We start from the raw sequence: 25664 nt of genomic DNA on the forward strand, positions 1-25664 counted from the left end.
TTAGCTGCAGGCAACAGAAGCCTAAGGGCTGCTGCTGGGACATGCTTCTGTTACTCATCCTTGAGTGAATTGACGACTTTGCTAGCAAAACAATATAGAGACTTTGTAAACATTTGCTTGTCTTCCATAACTGTTGGAGATTTACATGGGTTTAAGGTTAAAGGGGTTGGGTAGTGGGGGCCTGGTGTATAGCTCAAGAAGTCAGCAAACAAGAAACAGAATAGGCATTTCACTACCTCATCATCAGTACAAACCATAAACAATAAATATATACGCAGAATCATTTCTAATGATAATTTATAATTTACATTGAAACTATGCTTGAGAGGAAACCAGGGTGCCCAGAAATAAAAATAAATAAATACCAGGATTTGAATGCATAACCGTCTCACTGTGAGGCAACAGTGGTAATCATTGTTCCACCTTGCAACCCTAGTGTAAAAAAAATGCCTCTCACATTATGTCAGTATCTTCAGATATTTTCTTTGTTATTGTCCTGTTTAGTTTTAAGTTGGTTTTTTTATTATTATTGTTTGGATCATTTCTAGGTGAATAAAGGGGAGCGTTACACATATTTTAATCATCCATGGTTATAATCAGATCTTTTATTCATAGAGTCTGGCATAAAACAGCTACTTATGAGCACCAACACACTTGCGGTTAAATTAAATAACCATGAACTGTTGAAGCATGGCTTTCATCCCAGTAGCCTGTAACCCACAAAACATATAATTTTAGAGTCCTACTTGGAATGTCTCCTTTTCACATTTAAAACATAAAACATGAAAATCTAATTGACCTTGTCCAGGCTGAACACAATTATGAATTCTGCCAAATTCGAGGGTGGGATTGATATCAGAAAATTTGGAAAGGAAAGAAATGCTGCATAGAGGAGAGTCATTGAGCCATGTCTGTCACTGTTCTATTGTTCTGATAGTAGCTCTGTTCAGCACCAAAAAGACATGTTATTCAGTGCTTGTCAATAACCCTAAATAGACGGGAAAACAGCATTTATCTCATTCACTTGATCAGATTTGCATTTAAATTAAAATTATTATAATACTTCGAAGAGCAGATGGTGAAAAAGACACTAGGGAAATGATAATGGGGAAAATGTGAATCCGTGCATGGCTGGGATCTAGACCACCTCAGTTACTTCTTTTAAACCTTTGTAAAACATTCAAACTTGCCTGATAAAAGTCAAGTTAACTTGTTTCTTTGTTGGAGTAAACGGCAGAAGTGTTAGGAAAAACAAGCAATAAGATTCCTTTCAGCAATTTATTCTTCCCCCTTGGAGCTTACTGATATTATATACCCATTTACCATTTTAATCCCTGCAGTGCTTAGCTTCCCTGGCATTCTCAGCAACTGGTGTTTTGTAGAAACCAAGGTAATTGTAGCTGATAGGTCACAGTGGCAGTTTTTATTGCAGCAAACATCAGTAAAGCGACTCCTTCGCAATGCAGAGTGAAAAAAAGGCCTGTAATTGCCTGGAGTGAGATTTGTGTATCTTGACATGGCAGATTGGCAAGTCTGCACTGAAGCTGCACAGATTAGTGCATTACCACAGATTCTGCTCCTGAGGGGGAGGCAAGAAGACACACAGACACAGCGAAGGGCTTAATGCAGACAGAGAAAGGCATTTACGGACTAAGCACAAGGAAGTGGGCACAGGGAAGGAAGAGGGGCACCATTTGAAAAGAGGCAGTGTGATAAACTAAGATTATAAATCAAAGGCTTGCGATTGTAATTTACACCCAGCAACACGCAGTAAAGATTGAATAAATCAAACATTCAAAGTGTTACCTGGAGTTATTTAAGAAACAGAACTTTTATTTTTGAAGATCAAACATGTTTGGATCAAAAATTATTTTTCATATGTCAGACTGATGTGTTTTGGCTCTTTGTGCCAGTCCCAACTTGACTGCCAAAAAGACTGTAGCATGCGATGAAATCATTGAATATCATAGGCTGTTAACAAAACACGTCAACACTTTTTGCTCATCAGTGGTTTTCCCAAAGAATGTCTCTTTATTTAATATTTATTTAAACTATGACAGGTATATAAATTTTTCCCCTAACCAAAGGAAAGAGGGAGAGTATAGAATAAAAATGAGGGATCAATATGAACAAGGCTCATCTGGCTCCCCAGGTGGAGTGGAAGGAGATCTGCTCCAGATCAATAATGCTGGTCGATGCCAGTGAGAGACTGCAGTGATGAAAAACTCCCTTTCTTGGTCTCCAGAAGGAAGTGGATGAATTGCAGCAGAAAATAGATTAAAGGTAGATACCTATACCTCAGCTGTAGCCTGTGAAATGTATCCTTTGCACATCTTTTTGTTTAGTTATTGCTCAGATTCAGGATCATAAATTATAGCCTCTTTATTGGACTTAAATGATGGAATGTTCCCAAGTGTTTTTTGATACACTGGGTATACTTCAGACTATCATTTCTTTGTTTCTATTGTTATTTTGAAAAAACAAAACAAAAAAAACAACAAAAACTTATTTATAAAGTGTTGCCTTATGGAGGAAATGTATGAACAAGCTACTGGCTTATACATCTTCAAGAGATATGTTTCCTACTTCGGCTGATTGTTCATTTATGACAATTCCACTGAAAGTCCTTTTCACCTCAAACATAGTATTCTCTAGGCCTTATATTAAAGTGCAAATCTGTGTGCCACGTTTAAAATAAATCAAATTATTTAGTTAAGAGCTGGAAATGAGTGAACCTGTAATAGACCAGATTTCCATTTCTCTGAAGGCCTGAACATACTGTGTAAAAGCTGAACTAGTTTTCTCAAGCTGGTTTGAAATGTGCCTTGGTTTAGCTCTTTCCACAGATGTTCAATGGATTTAGATCAGGATTCATAGAAGCCCAGCTCAGAATAGTGGAAGGTTTTTCTCTTATCCATTCATGGATATTTTTAGGCATGTTTGGGGTTTTTATCCTGTCAGAAGACCCATGACCTGTGACTCACACTAAGCTTTCCAAAACTAAGCAGGACATTTCTCTCCAGAATGTCTTTATAGTCTTGAAATTTTATTATGCAAGATGCAGCAAAGCAGCCCCAGAACATACCTGAACCTCCTCCGTGTTACAGTAGGGAGTAGGGACAATGTCCTTCTTTTGGTATGTTTCATGTTTACATCTTTGAACGGAGAGCTGATGTGAATCTCCAGCTGCTGAGTCTCATCTGTCCAAAGGACGTTCTTCCTGCAGCTGTGTGGCTTATCAATGTGCATTGTGGCAAATTCTAGTCTCACGTTTTTCAGTCTTGCTTTTTAATGCTTTGCTTTCCTCCTTGTTCGATTCCCATGAAGTCTATTTTGGCTCTACCAGTGAAGGATGGCGCGATCTGACACTAATGTACTTTGAATTTGGAGTTCATCTTTAGTTTTTTCTGGAGGTTGCTTTGAACTCCTTGGTTGCCATTCACATTATTCTTCTTTTCAATTTGTCATCAATTTTCGTCCTGCAGCCATGAGTAGGGAGTTTGGCTAAGATCCCATGGACATTAAACCTCTAAATAATTTGCACAATTGTAGTTATAGGAGCATTAATCTGCTCAGAGATGGTCCTCTAGTCTTTACGGTCTTTTTAAACTCCTGGGACAATTCTCTCCTTTGCTTCTTGTAGTCTGTGTTCAATGTGGTACATACTTTTGCCAATTTAGCGACGTATTTACCATACTTTTCAAACCCCTCTAGCAACCTGTCTTTTTAAGTGACTAGCAATTAATCTAGTGATGTTTTTTCTGTGTTATTGGAGACTTTGGCAACAGAAGTGGAAAGCACCGATAGTAATAAGTGCTGCCATGAACCTCTGACCCCACCTTGCATTACAAAGGATGTAAATATTATTTCATGTTGCTTATTTTTTCTAACTGAAAATCTCACACTGAGCTAAACCCCTGCATTTGATTCACACAGCCTCCTCCACTGTATATGTCTCTGATATCCGTTGATTGGTTAAATTTGATGTAAGCACTGATTTATGCAGTGTAGGTTCAGGAAAAGTAGACTATTTGCATTAAATGCAAATTGTTAAATTATTTAATTTTTGTTTGTAGTTCTAAACATATTTAGACTACTTTTAATCACTACTTATATTGCCTAGGTCGAGATTATGTTCTTCTACAACCTAATTAGCAAAATATGCAAATTAGGCAATGCCATCATTCAACAACATCAAGCAACTTTTAGGACAGCCAATAGTTACTTTCCTTGCTTAGGAGTTGGCAACAATGGAGGTACACGCTATGTTACCAAACCATAGACTACTTGCCAAACCTATAAATAGTCAAAATGACTAATTACAAACTTGGAGACACCTGTAGCGCTAATTAGAGGACACTTTGGTTTAACATTTTCCTATGGTCATATTATTTTCTGCCATCAGTTTTATTCATTGGTTTATTTGTTTAAAAAGCACATTTAAAAAGCAATTCATTATTTTCATTGGTTAATTTTCAGAAAATGTGTTATAGTACACTGTATAACATTTGTAAAGTAACCACATAAAACCACCTTTGCTGTTGTCATTTGTTGACCTAAGTAAGTGAATAATCTACGCTAAACAGAAAGCATATGAGTAAGCTCATGTACAATTATTCTTTTATTTTTATGTATTTGACAAACCGAACATAAAAGTGCAGTGCCTCCTTCAGAGACCCAGAGTGTGGAAATTGCAAGGCTTCCTGAGGAAAATTGAATAGTCCATTTCCAATTGAATGTGCCCTGGAAAATCCATGGAGGTCAGTTGCAATTTGTCCTGGAAGGTCTACACTGAAAGTCATTACACTCAAGACCAACATGTCTCAAGGGAACCAACCATTCTTAAAGGGTAGACTTGTATTTCCTTTTCATACACAAACTATTTCACTTTCTTTGGTGCATTCTCTTGCAAATAGATTGGACAATTTTCTTCCTTATTTAGAGAAACATATGAACTGCAGATTTAAAAAAAACAAAAAAAAAAACAGTTGTGGTTATGACCACAATGCCACACTTTCATCCGTGGAGCTACTCACTACAGCAGCTTTTCTTCCTGAGTACCTCGTCTTTGTACAACAAATTGCTCCTCTCTCTCGTTTAATTATACGCAAAAGTGCCATATCTACTCTTCTCCAGCATGGTTCAGATTACAAGTGTCATGAATTTTAATGGGCAAACGGTGCTGCTATCAATCATTATAGTTTGCTCATGTTTGAGCTGTTAGCAAGTGACTTTTAAGCAAATGTTTCCTGACAGATAAACTCAAGATAATTTTCTCAGCATCTGCTGCATGACTTCATTTTTTATTCATCATGTGTTTAAGTATACGTGTGTGTTGTAATTTAAAAAAATCACAGCAGCAGGTACCTGTTAAAAAGCCATTTCCCAACGCTAAGAAATTGTCTCGGTGCTAATTAATAACCTGGATAGTGAAATGTTTTGTTATGTGGACATGGAAGCAATTTTGCTTTATTGCTGCTGGTCACTAATGTTGTCCTTTATGGGTTCTGTTTGCAGTAATATGAAATGGTGATTAATAGAAATGATCAGATAATACTGTTTAATGAATTCAGTGGAAATGAAAGAAGCCAGGCCACATCCTGCAGTAAAATGGAATATGAATATAATTAAGAGCTAAATGTGTCTGCCCCTTTGCAAAAGTAAAAAAAGAAAATCTATTTTTAACTTTCCAGATGATTACCTTCTTAGTTTTTGCTTGTGTTGTATTTTATCAAATCAGACAAAGGCTTCACGAATGGGTTCACAAGTATCACTGTTTTTTTTGTTTTGTTTTTTTAAGCCAGTCACACTCATTTATAAGGAGACTGAATAATTATTGATGCACTGTAGAACCATTCAACATATTGTCAGTTGTTTAAGTAGGAAGCCAACTTTCTAAACAAAGCACAGTTTTTCTGGTGGTCTGTCTCCTACTGCTGTTGGAAAAATATTTTTCTTCTGTCAAAAAAACTCTTTTGCCTCTGTGTAAGTTCTTTGCCCTCCTACCTAATTCCCTAACTTTTACTTTCGCCTCCACATTCTGTAAATCACTTATGCTTTGCCTACATATCATATAGAGAGTAAGTTGGAGAATATATGGTCATGCTTGGTCAATAGTAGCATCACAGAATTACAGAGTTTAATCCAATATAAGACAATGCATAAACTTACACAGAAACTGCAGAACAACGGAGACATACATTCATTTACCTGACATAAATGGAAAGAAGAAGAAAAGCAAAGACTTGCAAAGACATCTTTGGAGAATTGCAAAAGCAAATCTGATTTGTTACTTCTGTGTAGAAAGTTTTATAGTAAAAGGCGTATTCTTATCTTTAATTTATTCAAATAAGGCGTATCTTTGCTCATCCAACCAGGAGCTATCTCTGACCCTCTCTCAAGCCAGAAACCCCTGCCGTGTTTACGGCCTTACACAGATGAGTGTGAAAAGCTACAACTTCTCCTGTATTGTTTTCCCACACAGACAAAAGGCAGTTCAAACGATCCTAGCAAACCATCTGCTGGAACTACAGGTAAATTAAAGGTCAAAAAGTCAGAATAATTTCAAAACCACAATTAGGCCATTTGAATCAAGACATGTTAAGTTTTAAAACTAGCTTATTTTAAATTTATTTTCTCAACAGAGGTTAATGTTTAGCTGAAATAATCAGAAGGTAGGCCAGGCTGGAAATGTTTGTAGGCCAGTTGGAAATGCTCCAATTATTTTTGATGCAAAGATGAGTTGGTGTTTTCAGCCACACAGTCAGCATATTTGTGTGGCCTGAAACTGAATTATGATGTTGTTTTGTCATTGCTCTGACTTTTGAATAGCATTTACATAAAGTTTGTAGCTTACATGGTCAGAGTGGTGATGCCAAAAAACAGGCCAACCCCCCCACCCCCCCTGCAGTTTTTCTTCATACTTGATCAAATTCATATTTTCAATACTTTGCTTAGAATACATGAAAGATAAGAAAAATATTAAAGCTCAATGTTGGCAAAATGCAACCAGCAGAGTTACTAGTAATTTTAAATGGTGCTTCATATTTGTGAGTGAATTTGCTGTTGCAGATTGTCGCTCTTTGTTTCAGATGTCATCTGGACGTTTCTTTATATAAAAGATCTGAACTTTTCCCTCACATTATCTCCATTGTGAACACATTTATGGGACAGTGCTATGTTACAAAAATTGTAGAAATGTATTATGTCACCATGATATTTATAGAGATAATGGGAGTCACTGAAAACTGTGTGTGCAACTGGCCCAAATCGTCAGGCTGCACGGTTTGAGAAACCGTCGCTGACACTGTAAACGCTCTAGTGGGACGGCTTAGCAAAACTATTGCGTGCTGCAACAGAGCCCAACTCAGAAATTGTATAGGCTCATATTTCTGCTGCAAAACTGAAACAATTAGTACTCTCATTTTCCAAATGATTACAATCAATGTAATTAATGAGAAAGGCACAGTAGTAAACAAGCCTCTCACACCTGAGTGTGTGGTTGCCATGTAATTCTAGATCTGCAAACAGGAATAGATCAATGGAGTGGATCCATAAAGATATAATAATTTATTTCATTTTAAGCTGTTTATCTTGAGAAAATGTGAATAACGTTCAATTTCAATTATGATTTTGGGGCTTGAATGCAGCTGAAAAGCGGGAAATAGTTTTACTTTCCAATGGGAGCGCGTCACTAGCTGTCACAGATAATAGCCGATGTCCAAACCCGTAATGTATATCAATGGAGAATTCCTGCAAACCACTAAAATCTGATGCTACTCCATTTTTGCTTAAATTTTGTGAAGAAGGAAGTAGCACTAATCATCTTCTTCTTTATTTAATTTCCCTCTGGGACCAATAAAAAATTTTTTAATCGAGTTTGAATTGAATTCAGAGGTTTTGTGTCGATTCCTTCAGTGGTTCTTGATGCAGTGCCACCACAGGTAAAGGTGGGGGGGACAGGTTTTTCCTGTTAGTTTGGGTTGTTTGATCCTGCAGTTTGAAAGCGAGCCAGAGCAGCTGAAAATGTAATGTTGCAGTTTTTGTCCCCAATTGAATCGAGTCTACCAGACTATCAGGTGAAGTTCGGTATTACGTAGAATACTACAGGATTTGTGCATTTTAGTGCTTGAAGCACTTCCCCAGCTTTGCCATTATGAAGTGTAAATATACTGTAGTTCTCTCAGGTGGCTATACTGAGGCCATAATTCCCCATCTCAGAGCTTTGGCGAAGGTCACCAGGGAGCTGTCAAAATGCCAACATTCCATGAAGGTATTACCATAGCATAGCTCCAAAGAATTAAAGTTGCTGTCTGAATGAAGCCAGTTTGGATCATTAATTTACCTTTTTTTTTCCACAGTTGGTCTTTATTTATCCCTGGCCTTTTTATTTTTATCCTTGTGGGAATGAGCCACATTTTTATGACTTACGTAGTGCATAATGGACATGGGACAGCAACACTGCAAGAATTTAAATTCACTCTGCCACGTATAACAGCCTTTGTTTATAATGCCATTCTTTATAATTAACAAAGAAACCCAGAAGCAAGCCAATGGTGGCTTTGTGAGAAGCAAACTTTACACTGTTGAGTTATCCCAGATTATCTTTTTCCTATTTTTATTTTTCATCAAAATTATGATTGCTTTGTTTATTATACAGGGGCATACCAGACAAGGTAAAATTACATTATTGCTTTGAGAATGGTCATATAAACCTCATAGAATATAATAAATAAATAAGAGCCCGGTACAAAGTGATGTGCTTACCACAAGGGGATGCTCTGTTCAGAAAGATACCTCCTATATCCTTTATCTGTACCTCTACCCCTTCCATGGCAAAATGTGTCTTATTGTGTGAATCTTCAGAAAGTAAATTACATGTTCCAAGTGTTTAAGCTTGTATATCACTGAGTCTTTTTGTACTTTGTGATGTTTTGTTGTGAAGATTTTTTTTTTTTAAAATTTATTTTATTTTTTTGCATTATCTGAGATTTTTTTGATTTTCATTCTTTCCAGCATATAAAGTTTGTTGATGCACTGCTGATTTGGCATTTGCATGTGAATGAACATTGCACACATGACAAGGTGGTTTTCTGATTGTAACCATTGACAGCACTGACATAGAAAAGTGGTCCTGGTACAAGTGTCTGTGAAAGACTTAGACTTTTAAACTACTTGAAATTCCCCATGTCTTGAAGTCCTTTCAGTGAGATGCCAAAAAAGTGCCACTGTGACTGGTTTCAAAATAGCTGGCAATATGTGAGAAACATTTTGGATTAGCAGCAGACTGCAGGCTACCCAGGCAGATGGCCTGACTAATTAACCAACAAATACAAACTTGTTTTCTCCTCAGTGTTACTACGTAAAAAGCAGAACAATACAATAAATTGTGGAAGACACATGTTCTTTTAAAAGCTATTAATAGATACAGATGATATTTGATCATTTACAAGCGTGAATCATTATGTTTTGTCAGCGGTAGAGATGATTGTTGCATTCTGTTTTAAATGTTTGTGTATATAACGTCTTCTAAAACTGTGATGCTTTTCCTTAAGCTCATCATAGAGCGAGAATAGCAAACAAGGCCTTGCTTAGAAATGAATGAATTTAGAATTATCTAAAGATTAAAAAATCAGAAAAAAAAAACAAACTCAGGAAAACATTTGGTTTGATTGTGGAAATCCTGATTGTTACATGTTGTCATCAATTTAATCTACTTTTAAAAAGTACTAAGTACTATATAATGAATACTAGTAACACAAAGGTATTTTTGCTGATGATTCATTCATTTATTCATTCATTATATAAGCTGGCATCAACTGCATTGTGTATAAACCCAGGGTTGTATTGTGGTTCTATGGTTTTAGCAAATAAAATAACTTTTAATGTAACTTTGTTTTCTCTTAACATATACAGATCTGGTAGGGTGCACTTGAGAGAGCAAAATATTACAAAAATTATAGATCTCTTACTCTCAAGTGACACAGTGAAACCTTTTAGAGTATTTCAAAGTTACCCAAAATATGTTTTCTGAAAACTTACACCAAAATAATTATTTTTTATTTTATCTCAAATTTATGTTCTGTTGTTCAGATAGGGGTTGGTGATGGATTTTATTATTAACGTGCATAATTCCATCCAGAAAATGTATGACTCTGGATTTTGACATTATCTCTGATTGTTTGTATCACAGGTGCAGAGAAATCATGCATGGAACATTTAACAGCACAAGAGAAGTATTTGACGGTGAGGTGTGATTTTGAAGCAATGTCAGGTACTAGAATAGGCCTGTAGCTAAGAGCCGAGGATGCCTAGCACGTCATTAAGTGTGAAATATAACAACATGCCCCTGAGCTTCCTACTGTTCCCCTGGAGGGGCGACAGCTAGATGGAGCTTTGTACAATTACGACTGCGAGAACCGCAAACCTATCTTGCCCACATTGCTTCGTTTTAAAGCTGCTGTGATTGGGGAGTGCAGAATGCCTGAAATGATGTTTATCCTCTAGTTCTAAAACTGTTGTAAAAATGATAGCATTGTGATTGGGTCTTTGTTTCCCCCAAAGGCACATGAAATATTCTAGTTATATCTTTTGTGACAAAGCAAAGACTATTTTTATCTTAATAAATATGGTATGCTGGAGCAGTGTGCTCGCAGTATTTTTAAGACTGGGCCAAAGCCCACTTTTTGACTTTAAGTATATACTTGTAACTTCAGTGATTCTGTATCAGGCGTTAAGGGCTTACAAAACATGGGTGACCTACAATTCGCTGCTACATCAGAGAACATCCTGCGTAAACACAGGAGGAGCGCTCATGCTCTGCTAACATGCTGTTAACACCCTGCCTCCGGTCTCGTTGAAGTGTAAACATCTCCGTTTGCAGGTACAGTGGTGCTTGAACCCAATGTATACCATGAGGCAGATTTTCAGTGAAATCACTCCCTGGAAATGCAATGTTTCATATGAATATGTAGGGCTAAAAAATTGGAAAGCAAAGTTTTTGCTTCAAGAGGCGCTCTGCTTTGCTCTTCTGAGTCATCCTTTCTTTATTTTCTGCTTAGTGTGAGAGGCATGACTATATTGCTCTGAAACTGCCTGCTTATTATAGTGTTTGGCTCGAAATGTTGGCAAAACAGCATCATTGTCATATCAGCTTTTAAATATAATCAAGTTTTACCTCAGTGGGTCATTTCATCACACATTCGGATTAGCGGAGTAGTTTGCAGCAGCATGAATGGATACAGTTTGCGTGTATGATGTCATAATTCATCTAATTCATGTGAACATAATTTTACTAGCACAATATTTTCTCTGTGCCCTGCTGCACGTACATTCATTTGGAAAAAAAAAAAAAAAAAAGAACAGGAATAAGAGTGAATGCTACATTTGTTGTCGCTTGATTTTTTTTTATTTTTTATAATCTTTCCTACCTCCCACCCACTGCAGAGCCCATAGGGATACAGAGATGAGTTAGAGGGGAAAAAAAAGTCCCCCAACACTGTGGTTTTTCAGAGTGCTGACAAGCTGTTCTTTGGCTATTAAATCCATTCCTCACTGTCAGTAGAGCTGAAGTAGCTTAGACCTGACTGAAGAGATGCTGGAGCTCCTGCTGCTGTGGGACCTACATATAGATATAGCACACTGAGGGCCGTGGAGTCCATACGGTGCATCGTGCTACGAGTAATCTGCAGGAGCAATGTGGAGCCGGAGTTATAAGGAAGCACCATCTAAAATATACCTTCGATATTGATGTTGGCATTGGCATTACAACGTTTCCTCTGGATAATAAAAAAGATGGTCTGATTACGATTTCTCCCAACAAGAAAGGGAAACTATTCTGAAATGAATTTAAATTATTCAACTCAGTTCTGTTCAATTTAGCCGAGTGGGATAATCCTGTTAAACTTAGAATTCAAATGCTGTCAGCTGGGATTTTTGTCATACTAGAATTTCCAACTTGATACAAGTATTAAGAAAAACACACCATTTTAGATATTTCAGTAAAACTTTTTTGAACAAGTTCCTTGTAGTCGAGAGCAAAAAGTATGATTAAATACAGTATGACAGTATTTTAATGTCCTCAGTTAGGGGGGAAAAAATAATAAATGGGTAATAATCCAGTCCTCATTTATATTAAAAAACCATCAGTTAAAGCAATCATTTCCCTGTTCTTGAGAAGAGTTGACAAGATCACCCTTGTAAAAAAAGTTAATAAGTGATGTCGGTAGAGTATTACTTTCTTATGTTGTAAATGTGGCCCCTACCATTGTCTGTTATTCTGTTTTACTATATATACATTTTACTTTTGTTTGCATAGACATGCTTTACTTTGAAACTGCTGCTGGTACACCTGAATTCCCCTGCTGTGGGACATTAAAGGATTTTTCTTTTTCATTTCTAATATCCTTTATAGAAGTGTACCTTTGAGTCAGTTGTCCATTTATTTTGTTTATTTATAACTTATTATTTTTAGTGTGCCACTGTGTGCTTCCATTTGCCTGTCAATTTCCTTTTAACACAAATACGTTTTACTACTAAGGGACCAGTAAAAGAAAATTAATTCTTTCAAATGATAGAGAGATCAAAATATAAAGTTTATTTGTAGTCGAATTCTGCATCATCAGAGGTGAAAATAAACTTGATTTTCCCCTAATTTGGGTTTTACAGGGTTAAATAAATCCTCACTATTTCTGTATTGTCTTACATTTTCACATCTGAAGGGTTTTGTTTGAAAGGCAGTCTTAGTTTTTCTATTATGTCGTCGATCCAAAATTCCAATTTCATTATGAATGAACACCAATAATTCCAACACATTCTCACTCCCAACTCGTCACATATTGACGCTTGGGCAGGTACCCTCGGCGTCACATATTGACGCCAAGGGTACCCCCTTGGCGTCAATATGTGACGCGAAGGGTTCTCTCATTGAATGCTGTACCGTTCCCTAAGCGTCCGATACTGACGACTTAGGAACGAATAAGATGACGTGTCTATTCTATTTTTTTTAAAACCTTTATTTACAATTTATGTGCTAGTTTGAACAGGATATTAAGAATATTTACTACAAATTCGGTATTTAAAAATAACTCCGTAAAATATAAAACCGGAGGAGTTTTGTTGTGCTTGTTGTTAGCTTGATTTAAAAGCCTTAAAAAAAAATAAAAATAAAAAACTAAAAAAACTATTTTTGAGTATGATATCAATGATTTACACCAAATAAATTTAAGAAAAATTAAGATGTGTTTTCGTTTGTGATTGCATGAAAAACTGTTCTGTAAACCTTTTAATATGTTCGATTGAAATAAAAATAAGGACGGATCCCACAAAAACCCAAGAAGAAGAATAAGCTGACGTCATCATATGCGACTCTTACACTCCGGTGAGTAGAAATCTGCATCTGTCAAAATGTTTTTGTACTCTAAAACCAAAAATAACTCCAAAGTGTTACGTTATAAAATTACTGATGGTTTTTTTAGGACTTAATGGCAGTAGGACTGTGATGCGAATGGTTGAAGACACGTTTGTAACATTTTTTTTGCCGGAAAATATACGGTGGACGCTAGCTAAATTAGCCTGTTGGAGGCTAATTGTTCCTGTACACTGTACCTTTGCTTAATACGTTTAATTAGCCGTGATAAAGTCACATAATAATGTTTATAGTCATGCTTGTTGTTGCCACTTTGTAATATTGGAGGGTTGCTCAAAACATCAGTGCCCCTAGGCTGTGATGATCTTTAAAGTTTTGAACCCTGTCTGAATACACTGATTGCAGCTAGGTCATTTACTTGAATTAAAAATGAACTTGCGTCAGTACAGGCACATTTCTTTTCTCCTGTCTGTTATTTATTGCTGTTGCAAGCCAGATGAAGAGAAGTAAAGAGCTGAGAACCTGATCTTTGAACAGACAGAGACCATAGCTGAGGAGCATCCAATGATGATACCAGAGAACCAGGAAGAGACTGTGATAGTGCTTGATTTGGTTCCTGTTTCTCATCCTGTTGTCCCATCCTCTCTTTTCTTCTTCTTTTCAGAAGAAGAAAAGACCCAGAAGCATCTCTCCAACTGCCTCTCCTCCCGCTCCGTCATCTCTCCTTCCCCCACCCCCGCCCGTAGATCAGCCACATCTGCATTCATGTCACTTGCTGACCATGCCGTCTCCTTAAGTCAGGGTGGCGTAAGTTTTGTTTTCTTTACATTCATCCATTTTCTTACACCCTTGTCCCTATTGTGGTCGGGAGTGTTGCTAGGGTACACCCAGGACAGGTTGCCAGTCTGTCGCAGGGCAACACAGAAACAGACAGAACACACAACCATGCACACACACACACATACACCTAGGGAGAATTTAGAGAAACCAATTAACCTGACAGTCATGTTTCTGGACTGTGGGAGGAAGCCGGAGAACCCGGAAAGAACCCACCATGCAGAGGGAGAACATGCAAACTCCATGCAGAAAGACCTCAGGCCGAGAATCGAACCCAGAAGAAAACTGAACTCGCGACTTAAGGAGTCCAGCCCTAAAATGTCAAAATTCTCACAGAAACAGAAAAACTATATAGACTGTTTATAAGCAAAGACAACTTGTTTTGGGCCTAGTTTACATTTATGTGGCCAGTGTAAAGTGGTTAAAGTTAATGTTAAACTAATTTGAGAAAATGTGTAAATCCATGTAAAGAAGAGTAAAGTTTAGAAGGATTATAAAATATGACAGTCACCACACTAGTTTTCAGCTTTCAAGTGTACACGCTTTGACTTCATTTCTTCTTTTGTTTTTAAAATTGTTTTTTTCCTTTTCTTGTTATTTAGGTTGGTGGAAATGTAGTACCCAAAATCAATCCCTGGGCGTAGAACTAATGCGGTAAGTCTAAAAGTTTAACTAATCCACCCTGTGACAGTGTATCCCCACCCCAGTCAAACATGCCAAGATACACTGAGAGACATTGCCACGTGTGGAGATGAGTAGATGGGGGGAGGGGTGATAAGGGAGGCAGTGGTCTGCAAAAAATAAGCACAGTTGTTTACTTATAAACTTTGTGGCTTTAATTACTGACCTACCAGACTCCTTTTCTTTCTTTATATTTGTCTTTATTTTTTTATGAGGACAAAAACGGGCATTACAACAGGAATCAGTAACACTTATAGCACATAAGTCACAACATCTTTGGGTGAAACAAATTCATACAAAAAGTCAGCATTTGCACAGAAACATAGAAATATAGAGATAGAACTCCAAATACCGAAATTAGGTTGCTTATCAGCAAAGGAATGCTGATTTTGATGTTTGGACTTTTTAAAGGTGATTCAACACTTATTATTTAACACTGTGCCTTTTATAATTAATATAAGCCACACATTTAATCTGAAACTGTCACTTTTTTTCTGTTTTGATTTTTAGACTTTTCTAAGAAACTGAAGCACTACGAGAGATTTTCATTGTTTGTGTAGTGGTAAAAATGACTGCAGTCAGTTTATCATTTAACACTTAATAAGTCAAGATAATATTGTATATTTAGGACAAAACAGGATGTAAGTACTAGCTGGCATTTGGGTGGATGTCGGCATAGAAAATATTTTGGCTACATCACCTCCTCTTAAAGTCAGGTATACATCTTAGAAAGAGAGATTTGTGAACCTTATAGCACAAAAAATCCACATCCTTATTTTGTTGTTGTTCTTTTCTAGCGGAAAAATCTGGGATGATACCTGGGAACCTGCAAGTAAATCCTCTCATGTTGCTGTCCACCAAGTGCCACTTCCTTCAGACAGCGAACAAGTCCTTCCATGATGTTACTTTTTCTTTTTTGTATTACAAAGTATTAATTTATTTTCTTTGTTTTTACTGCAGTTTGACCATTTTACGAAGTTCTCTGTGTAATATTGTTTTCGGCCATTCACTGAAATGAATGTTATGGTTGTAATATATGTAAGCTTATGTTGGGCTGTTTACTGACACATTTTTGTCAAGTTCTGTTAAAGGCTGATTGAGTCACTGCATCAGGCAGGTATTGTGCCTGTATTAAGTCTTGAAATTTAGAACAGAATTGTTTGTAGATTTTGTTCAGTAAATATGACTAAAGTCTTAAAAACTTTAAACATGGTATTGTACACACTTCTTTTTGAGTGTTTATAATGTTGATGTGGATGTACAAAGTAAAGTCTATAAAAATACATAACAAAATAAGCACAACTTGATGTCAATATAACTAATTGGAAGTGTTTTTTTTAACTCAAAAAGCTATTATTTTAATATCTTTTTTGTGTCATGGATTTTGTGAATCAAGACTGTATTTGTAAAATGTTATAATAAAATTGCTTTCAAATGCAGTACTTATTTTTAAACACAGCAACTTTAAGTGAAGTTATTGATGAAGAGCATGATAAAAATACATTGCAATGTCCAGATCAACTGACTGTATTAGAACAATACATTTTAATAAACCTATGTCACAAATGCCATACACAATTTTGAAGAACACACAAAATATACATTTGCATTTATATATATATATCTGTAGATATATATCAGGACAGGTATATCTATATATAGATATATCTATTTATATAGATATATCTATATATAGATATATCTGTAGATATATATCAGGACAGGTATATCTATATATAGATATATCTATTTATATAGATATATCTATATATAGATATATCTGTAGATATATATCAGGACAGGTATATCTATATATAGATATATCTATTTATATAGATATATCTATATATAGATATATCTAGATATATATCAGGACAGGTATATCTATATATAGATATATCTATGTATAGATATATCTATATAGATATATAAATGCAAATGTATATTTTGTGTGTTTAAAATTGTGTATGGCATTTGTGACAGATAGATAGATAGACTTTTTATAAGCATCCCAGCTCCGCATAGTTGGTTCTAGAAATTCTTGTACGGCTGATCGGCGGGAATCTGAAATGGAACGCAGCCATCGTACGGCAGACTGATTAAGAGAAGAAAGGAACACTATCAGCACGTTGTGGGAGGTGGGGGGTAATAAAGTTTTCAATAAGATGACAACCGTATTTGTCTGTAGCCAAATAAGATCAAGGTCAACGATACACTCAGAAATGTTACTTCAAAATGTAGTGAAACTGTTCGTTTGATACAGAAAGAGTCATGATGGGATTTATAAAGACTTTTTGCCTGACAAGCTGGTCGTCATTGTAGGCTGGTCAAGTTTGCCCTGTGTGTTGTCTGTAAGGCATGACGCAAGGTTAAACTGTGTAACAGATTCGTTTCCTACACACTTGTAGAATTGTGTGAAGCTATTTGTGATGTGTTTTATTCAGCGTGATCAGTATTTACACATAAAAATGTTTTATGGAGAAGTATTTTGAATAGCATTTTTACCTGTCTAAGGTTAATTATTTAAGTTAAAGTTTGCAGCTTATTTTGTGTATGAAAGGAAACCCAGATTGAAACCCAGAAACATTACAGTTTAGTAAATTAATATTGAATCAGTTTGACTCTACTGTAATTTAAACTACATTAGTATAGTAATCTAAATTATGTTTGATTGACATAGTGCTTTTCTCCTAGAGAAACACTATGTTAAACTGTATAAAAACAATCTAAGGTTAGATTGGGGTTAGGGTTAACCCTAACTCCATCACTAATCTCAAATTGAGTGGTAGAGATGGCTTAATCTTCCAATGCTTTATGAAAGTAATGGTTCAAAGATGCATTTTCTCTAGAATTGAGCTCTGTAGCCCGACTCTAAATCTGTTCTAGTGGAAAAAGAATGATCTGCCTGAGGCCTCAGGCCTCTGTGGTTCATTTCATCATTTCATAAGCTTGCAGAGAAAAGGCATAAAGAGAATGTAAGTTAAGTTGTGTCCATCTAATTATTGTAGTTGAAATAGAGGTCTACCCCTTTTGGTTTGTAAATGCATCCAAATACCAAGTTAATGTTAAGATTATTTCACTAAGTTGGGACGCTCTGTTTTAAAAAAGAAGTTAGGTCCAAATCTGAAGCATTTCAACTAAATGACACCGACAGCAAGTTCTACCAAACCTTAGTCGGCTTCCTTTTTCACCTGTCAACTGTTGAACCTAGACACGCATAAATAACACTAGGTCTACAGGTCCTTCTCAAAAAATTTGCATATTGTGATAAAGTTCATAATTTTCCATAATGTAATGATAAAAATTAAACTGTCATATATTTTAGATTCATTGCACACCAACTGAAATATTTCAGGTCTTTTATTGTTTTAATACTGATAATTTTGGCATACAGCTCATGAAAATCCCTGTCTCAAAAAATTTGCATATTTCATCCAACCAATAAAAGAAATGTGTTTTAATACCAAAAAAGTCAACCTTCAAATAATCGTGTTCAGTTATGCACTCAATACTTGGTCAGGAATCCTTTTGCAGCCTTCAATGCAGTGTGGCATGGAGGCAATCAACCTGTGGGACTGCTGAGGTGTTATGGAGCCCAGGATGCTCCGATAGCGGCTTTAAGCTCATCCAGAGTTTTGGGTCTTGTGTCTCTCAACTTTCTCTTCAAAATATCCCACAGATTCTCTCTGGGGTTCAGGCCAGGAGAGTTGGCAGTTGACAAGTACTGAAATTTTATTTAACTTATTTCTTTTTAATAAAGACATTGACAGACAAACTGAACCGCATTCAATTGACCATGGATAAGAAACTGTTCCACCAGTACACACTTTGTGTATTCTTTGGATTAAGAAATAAGTCAGAGCTGCACATATTAATAAAAAAAGAAAAGAAAAGTAGAAGATCCAAAAAGATGTCTACAGAATCACTGGGACTGCTTAACGTAGCATTGTAGCCATTTAACTGCTCAACATAAGCACAAGTGTTATTATTCCACTTGAAGTAAAAATAGTAAAACTATTAAATTAACTACAATTTCTCTTATTACCTAGAAAATACACTAGATGTGCAGAAACATAAGTGAAAAAGAAACACACTGTGGAAGTAATTACAGCTCTAGTAAGCCCTTTTAGAAAATACAAAGGCACAAACAAATTAACTATTTTAAAAAAAGAATCAACAAGATAAAACACTGCCCATTTGGAAACATGAAAGCACAAGAACAAATTGTAAGGTGTCTCTTTGTGACTTATGAGCAAACTATATATATATGACTATTATCAGTCACTACTGAAGTCGTCGTCAAAGGTAATGCTTTCTGCTCCTGACAAAGTCTGTAGATCGGGGTGTCCAAAGTCAGTCCTAGTGGCCCGGCATCCTGCATGTCTTATTCTCTCCCTGGTGGTAGAAACAACCTTTTCGGCTTGTCAATGTTCTTCTTAGGCCATCTAACGAGCCATCATTTGATGCAGGTGTGTTAAACCAGGGAGAGAACTAAAACATGCAGGATGCCGGGCCACTAGGACCCACTTTGGGCTCCCCAGCTGTAGATAATACTCTGTTGCCTGCAGCTTCATCTGTTGGTGCTGCAGCTCTCTGAGGATGATGCTCTGGAGACCTCTTGGACCTTCGTCAGTTAGGTCACAGGACAAACCTTTAAAGTTGAACATAAATAAAAATCCAAAATTTAGATGCTTTTACTTTCGGTATGATTATGCGTTACTTAAAAACATACTTTTAAATTTACCTCCCGATAACAGGTGGGAAACTCCTTTAGAGTGTCTTCATAGGATGACAGAGATTTCCAACGATGGTCCATCAACAAAGATCCTCTTTTCCTCTTCCAGTCTCTTTACCATCATGATGTCATCGATTGCCCTTGTTCTTGTGTGAAGACTGAGAGTCTGAAATGCATTTATGAAAAGGACAAATCAACTCAGTAAAAGTTTAAATTTGTAAGTTGAGGTCAACACCTGGAGTATCTAGTCATATTATCTGTCAGGTATGATGACAGTATAAAACATATTAGTGGATGTTTACTTACCACTGTGTGATTGTTGCCATGGCAATGTTGTGTCACCGGACAGGATCTCTTCCAAAGACAGAACTTCTGTGTCTGTATCAGTCTTCAAGTGACCAACATCTTCTAAAGCTAAGATGTTTTCTCCTTTCTGATCTAACGATGAGCCTTGGCACAAGCTTTGTCCATCTGTATCTGCACAAACATACACAAACAACATCAACTGTGTCAAAGATGTTTATGCAGTATGTACCAGCAAGGTTATACAATGCCTGGTCAGTGTTCCTTACCTTACATTCATGGGCTTTGCCATGGAAAATTGAGAGAAATGGCTTCATTTTAAGCAGGTGTTGGAGCTTATGAGAGCTTTTTGTTAGTTTTCAAAATATGGCCAGTACTTGCATGTTACATCCATGGAAAAGTCATTGTCTGTTGGCCAGCCTTTGATGAAAGAACAAAGCTTATGCAAATATCTCATACTATCTCGAAGAGCACTAAGCAGCACTCCATGTCTACACACCGCTAGCTCCAAGCCTCCTCACCCAGTTTGCTGCTGGATCTGTGAGAGATCTCCCTGGCTGCCCACCACAAAATCTAGAATGCATACAATTCAGTCAGGCAAGCTGTTATTACAGGCTAAAAGGTTACTGTTATTATACATTTACAATCTGCAGTCTTACATTTTTGGTTGATTAGTGTATACAGTCCACAAATGTTCCTATGTTTTCATCCTTGGCAATGAAAAGGTCCTGAAATATAGCCTGTTCCTCCAATCTGAAAAACAAAGCAATAAAATACACTTCATGAGGTGTTACAGTCCAAAGGTAGTGAACATCACTAACATATACAAAGAATTGTTATATTTCACACATTTTACAATACCTTGCTGCATTCTTTAAATGGTAATACTTGCAATTTCCATCCACTGAAACTGAAAGCACATCTGGGGTACAAGCTTGACACTTGAAGGGATCCTTCCTTAACATCTTATCCAACTCATATATTATGGCTTCCCGCTCAAAAATCATTTCAGGAAGCTCTCAGCCAAGATCTTAACTATGATTTAAAATGAGAGATAAAAAAAGAAAACATAAAATAGGACATAGGTGTCCAAATACCAGGCATCAAGAATAGGTTAGGTGTCTTTCAAGTTCTAGGTGTGTCTCTGGCACAAAACATCTCACTCAATTAATGTTGATGTTACCAGGACTTCATATGATCTGAATGCAGAATGAATGAGGTGGCACCTCAGCCATTTGATTCAAGTGTGTTTAACCAGTTACACCAAAATGTTGAATAGCATAACCACTCAAGAATAGAGTCAGACGGCCCTTCTGGGATATGTACGTCAAAGTACTCACACAGCCAAAGTTGACAGTTATTTAAGATCTACGGGCGGGGTGAGGGGGGGGGGGAGAGATGAGGGAGGGGGGACGGAGAGATGAGGGAGTGGGAGGAGGCAGTTGGAGAGATGCTTCTGGGTCTTTTCTTCTTCTGAAAAGACTGAGAGGATGGGACAACAGGATGAGAAACAGGAACCAAATCAAGCACTATCACAGTCTCTTCCTGGTTCTCTGGTATCATCATTGGATGCTCCTCAGCTATGGTCTCTGTCTGTTCAAAGATCAGGTTCTCAGCTCTTTACTTCTCTTCATCTGGCTTGCAACAGCAATAAATAACAGACAGGAGAAAAGAAATGTGCCTGTACTGACGCAAGTTCATTTTTAATTCAAGTAAATGACCTAGCTGCAATCAGTGTATTCAGACAGGGTTCAGAACTTTAAAGATCATCACAGCCTAGGGGCACTGATGTTTTGAGCAACCCTCCAATATTACAAAGTGGCAACAACAAGCATGACTATAAACATTATTATGTGACTTTATCACGGCTAATTAAACGTATTAAGCACAGGTACAGTGTACAGGAACAATTAGCCTCCAACAGGCTAATTTAGCTAGCGTCCACCGTATATTTTCCGGCAAAAAAAATGTTACAAACGTGTCTTCAACCATTCGCATCACAGTCCTACTGCCATTAAGTCCTAAAAAAACCATCAGTAATTTAATAACGTAACACTTTGGAGTTATTTTTGGTTTTAGAGTACAAAAACATTTTGACAGATGCAGGTTTCTACTCACCGGAGTGTAAGAGTCGCATATGATGACGTCAGCTTATTCTTCTTCTTGGGTTTTTGTGGGATCCGTCCTTATTTTTATTTCAATCGAACATATTAAAAGGTTTACAGAACAGTTTTTCATGCAATCACAAACGAAAACACATCTTAATTTTTCTTAAATTTATTTGGTGTAAATCATTGATATCATACTCAAAAATAGTTTTTTTAATTTTTTTATTTTTATTTTTTTTTAAAGGCTTTTAAATCAAGCTAACAACAAGCACAACAAAACTCCTCCGGTTTTATATTTTACGGAGTTATTTTTAAATACCGAATTTGTAGTAAATATTCTTAATATCCTGTTCAAACTAGCACATAAATTGTAAATAAAGGTTTTAAAAAAAATAGAATAGACACGTCATCTTATTCGTTCCTAAGTCGTCAGTATCGGACGCTTAGGGAACGGTACAGCATTCAATGAGAGAACCCTTCGCGTCACATATTGACGCCAAGGGGGTACCCTTGGCGTCAATATGTGACGCCGAGGGTACCTGCCCAAGCGTCAATATGTGACGAGTTGGGAGTGAGAATGTGTTGATAATTCAGATGATGGTTATTTAGCAGAAAAGGTCAACCAGGTGGTTGTTAATGCTCGGTTGTAGCAGCTGTGTGGAACCTCCCGCTACTTTTAAAATGTTTATCTGCACACTTCTGAGTGCTCAGAAGACAGGAAAGGTGTCAGACAGCCCAACTGTTAGCCCAGACACAAAATCTGCTCCATTGTTATCTGTGCTAAACTAAAGGGCTACCTCCCAGTTGAATACAGTCTGGACTGTATTCAACCATTTATAGTTTAAACACCAAAATACTATAAAACAATGTCTATAAGACTCAAGCTAAATAATTCTACATCCACAGGAAATTCTTTAAATCACGGCTAATTAATTTGTGAAAATGCTGCATCAGAATTTAAATGTAGTAGGATCACCTCAGAATTAGACAAGCATCAAACATACTACACAAACTATCTCAACTTGGAAAATCTGGCAAGATGTATTCCCCTACAACAGTGATTTCAGAAATCTATCTCAATTTTTGCTGACTTTGATTTGTAAAGACCAACTATAGAAAACCTATGCAAGTGCACTGAAAACACATAAATACAATGCCCTGCAAGTGAGTTGCATCTCATATTCACTTTGACTCATTATAGTCCTAAACTGTTATATGATACTGTTTATTTTATAAACTGACGTTTTTTTTATTATTGGTACAAATGAATAAAACAAACAATTTTTCAGTCAAGCATGGTTTTATGTCAAATAACACTTCCCTTAAATCATGAATGGTGTTCAGGAGTAATGTATTGCAGTGCAAATATTGTTTTTTCATTTCTAAACTTTTTTTCCCCAAAATGTTGTTATTCTAATAACATAAAAATTACACATAGGGCTGCTTGGTGGATAAGATGATGAGGGAACTGACAAAGGGCTTCAAGTAATAAAATGTTTGTTATGAACTTTATCTTGAGTCTTACTTGAGAAACAAATGGCCCTGTCAACCAGAACACACCATCTATAATTCTTTGTCTTTTTTTCCATAAACAGTTATTCTGCCTATGCCGGCCTTGGTGCCAGAAGATAAATAAGGGGAATTAATTTGTGTCAGGATGACAGGAAAGCGCTGCTCTGTTTGGCAGGAAAAACACAGCAGAGAGTGTTATTAATGACTCAACACAAGGACTGCAAGGACCATAGTTGCTCAAAAAGAGGTCAGAAAAAGAGAGAAGTGAGACAGAGGGACAGGAAGGACAGAAACGGGGCACTAATACAAGAATAAAAGGAATATTTTGTAAAGGGACAGATGAACAGATGGAACCGGTCTGGAAGTTAGAACACCCACCACTCCGCATCACTTGCTGCCTGTCCTAGTTTTCAGTGTCAGCAGCTTCGTCCCAGCTCTTTCAGTGCAGTGGTGTAATGTAAATGATTGGGCCTCAGTGTTTACTTTGGAGGCAGCAGTTTGGTCTGAGAAGTGGTGACTTGAGTACCTGAAGAGCACAATTTGTTTGGCCTTGACACGTTCAGTGCAACCTCTCATTCTACAAATGTGATTGTCAGTGAACTCTCTCATCTCAGTGAAGCTTGACTGCGTTGTTTCGACTGTTTCTTCCTTATTCTAAGTAAGTTTATATTCTGTTGCTAGCTCTATCTTTTTGAAAGCTTAGTTTTGTATGTCTTTCATAAAATCCTTGAAACAGTAGCATCTACAGTCTACATGTGATTTCTATTTCAAAAGTAACAACACCAAAGAAACTTAATTAGAAGTTATACACCCCAATTTACATATATTTTGCTTCCATAAAGCACTGATTTTCTTGTAACCTTGATTAATTATTCTCTGTGCTTAATGGAGATAGTTTTTCCTTTGGATACGGGTCCTTGTATTGAACCAAAGAGTTATTTCATACTGGTCAGGGTGCTTGAGAATAAGGAAAGTGAAATAGTATAGAGCCGCAGGAAAATGGCTCTATACTATACACTTTAGCAGTATCCTAAAGTTTTGTCTGTGCAGTCCAGAAAAGAAGTGAGCAATACACTTATCGTATTTGGAATTCTGTTGTTGCTTTTTTGTGAATACATCTCTACATTTTATACTTTCTCCCTTTGCAAAATTGATTTGTTTTTCAATTAAATAACATAGGATATTTGTTGGACAAAATGTGTAAAAAGTTTAAAAATGATTCATGACCTTAATATTGTATATAGTACATACATTCATCAAGTATCTCTCAGAAAATAAGTGAACAAATATATATTTACCTGCTTGATTGTTTACAAATTAGGTCACAATGTAAGTAAGAAAATAACAGTTCTTATTTTGTATGACACATATCGTATAATGTGCACACTTCATACTGGGTGCTTAACAACAGCATTTCTTTTCGTTCATGCACGCTTATGAAGAATAAAGAGTGGTTCACAAAAGCAAGGCTGGCCTGGGATTGATTTGGCAGACATGCATTTATAAAAGGCTCATTGTCCTTTTGTTGAGCCTTTAGAAAATATAGAAGTTTGTCTGAAAACATAAAATGGCAGCTACATTACACCAAAATTGGATGGATTTGCCACTGTTAATGACCTTCTGCTGTAATTTACAGAGAGAACAGAGCTTGTTCTGAGCAGGTGAATCTTTCTATTAAACGGGTGAAGGGGACAATGTCCTTCTGTTTGTATTCACCGAATGAACTGAGAAGACACTTAGTTTGCATACCCAGGATGGCAGGGGTCTTGACAAACATGTGATTATTTCTCAGTAATTAGCTTGCTAGCATCCCTGTAGTAAAAACAAGGGTGGTAATTATGTGGAAGAGGTCTTGGGATGGCTGTCTGCGTCTCTTCGAAAAAAACATAACACACCGGGGGATATGACAATGAGATGAGGACAGGAGGGCAGTGAGGGAGGGGTGGCATTTGTTAACTGTGTCCATGCTGTCATAGAAAACAAAACAGTCTTTTAATTGGCATCCAAGGAGACTAAACATAGGATGTGGATGCAGTGAGTTGGAACTGAGTGTTACAGCAGGAAGTGCCTTAGAGGAAATACCACAGTGACTATAAATGCACCTGCATATTGTTGCTAATGA

At 36.6% G+C, this 25664-nt stretch overlaps 3 long non-coding RNA genes across 3 annotated transcripts; 1 reads left to right on the top strand and 2 right to left on the bottom strand.

The window, feature by feature from the left end:
* Window positions 1–14140: 14140 nt before the first annotated feature.
* On the top strand, window positions 14141–16346 carry LOC148155335 (uncharacterized). Its single transcript, XR_015765540.1, has 3 exons — window positions 14141–14173; window positions 14806–14857; window positions 15682–16346. It is a non-coding gene; the product is annotated as an uncharacterized LOC148155335 (long non-coding RNA).
* Window positions 16347–19208: 2862 nt separating this feature from the next.
* LOC148155336 (uncharacterized) lies at window positions 19209–20327 on the bottom strand. Its single transcript, XR_015765539.1, has 4 exons — window positions 20192–20327; window positions 19926–20096; window positions 19629–19785; window positions 19209–19535 (listed from the first exon to the last, which is right to left on the bottom strand). It is a non-coding gene; the product is annotated as an uncharacterized LOC148155336 (long non-coding RNA).
* Window position 20328: 1 nt separating this feature from the next.
* LOC148155337 (uncharacterized) lies at window positions 20329–21282 on the bottom strand. The gene is made up of 3 exons (XR_015765541.1): window positions 20784–21282; window positions 20582–20675; window positions 20329–20495 (listed from the first exon to the last, which is right to left on the bottom strand). It is a non-coding gene; the product is annotated as an uncharacterized LOC148155337 (long non-coding RNA).
* Window positions 21283–25664: the final 4382 nt, after the last annotated feature.

Source organism: Poecilia mexicana, unplaced genomic scaffold (assembly GCF_051168715.1).
Source record: "Poecilia mexicana isolate PSO_F unplaced genomic scaffold, ASM5116871v1 scaffold_15, whole genome shotgun sequence".
NCBI lineage: Eukaryota > Metazoa > Chordata > Actinopteri > Cyprinodontiformes > Poeciliidae > Poecilia > Poecilia mexicana.